The sequence below is a fragment of the Buceros rhinoceros genome, unplaced genomic scaffold, assembly GCF_000710305.1.
Source record: "Buceros rhinoceros silvestris isolate BGI_N320 unplaced genomic scaffold, ASM71030v1 scaffold5855, whole genome shotgun sequence".
In the NCBI taxonomy this organism is placed as follows: Eukaryota; Metazoa; Chordata; class Aves; order Bucerotiformes; family Bucerotidae; genus Buceros; species Buceros rhinoceros.
Window position 1 is genome coordinate 10,673 of NW_010414456.1, and position 1,343 is coordinate 12,015.

Sequence of the window (1,343 nt, forward strand, 5' to 3'; positions counted from 1 at the left end):
TAATTACAGGGACACGAATGACAGCGGGGGGATGCCGTGAGCGAGAAGATGCGATGAAGTAGAGGGCTGAGAGGGATGAGCTGTGGGAGAAAGCAAGTCCCAGGCTGACAAACCAATCCTATTTCTATTGAACCCCCGTGGAGTTCGCCTCCTAAAGACATTAATGAGAGTGAGATCACGCTGTTAGCCCCCACAATCGCATCCATCCCTGGAAAAACCACTCTGGAAAAAACACTCTCTTCTCAGTATCCCTCAGTAGTACAAAAAGACTCTCGGAGGCCAGCCCTGTGGCGATGTCTCTGTTCAGCTGCATCTCTCCAGGGAAAAACAGACCAAGGGGGAAAGGGTTTTTCCATGGTGTTCATGCACGATGCAAGTAAAGGTGCAAGGGGCTCCAGTATGCATGTAGGACTCTCAAGTTTCTGAAATCTGATTCTCTGCTTTCTGAACACTGACGTGTTCAGAAACTTGTGTTACCTCTCTGTTTCTGCTGGCACGTCATGTCGGGCCGAGCCATGGCTCCTGGCTCTTGTTCTCAATCTGTGCTGAGCACCTGGAGGTGCTGTGCGGGGTGTGAAGGGGCAGGTTAAATGAGGCTGAAGAAAGGAATGGGGGAGAGCAACAGGGGAGGAGGGGAGGGGAGCCAGAAATGAGAGAAAACTGTGATTATGGCATGAGGAGGCAGAGCCCTGATGTTGGCTCAAAGGAAAATAAATCCTGATCAGAAGTGAGCAAGGGTTTTTCAAACACAGATTGATGAGCCTGGAATTGGTCTGAACGTTTCTACTGAAAACTTTCAATCAGAAAATGTTTTCTGAAGGCAAAAAATTGCTTTCCTAAAGTTACACTGACTGGATGAGATTTCCCAGGAGAAAAATGAAAGCTTTTTCTCTTAAAGTATTTCTATTTTCCATGAAATTAATTAAAAACAAATCTCAAAGCAAAATAAATTCTTGAAACCCTGGGACGTCTCATTGAACGGATGTTCTGATTTTCAGATAGTTCTGAGTTAAGTAATGGAAAAAATCACCTGGAGCCGAGGAACTTTCCCCCACGTGCAGTCCCTACACCTTGCACTTGTAGACCAGGTGCTCCCCAGGCTCTAGCTCACACGGTTTTTGAGGAGAAACCTGGCATCACCTGGTGTTAGGAAGGGTGAACCCTGAGTTGTAGATTGATAACTGCCCTTCCCTGAAAAGGGGGGTTTCACACGCCGCTTTCAAACAAGTTCTCTCTCTCAAAGGACAGGTTTCAGAGCAAGACACCTTCTGATCAACCACCCTCTGAGCTTTCTGGAGATAGTTCAGTTCCAGCCTTCATTCCCAATAATAGAAGGTTTCATC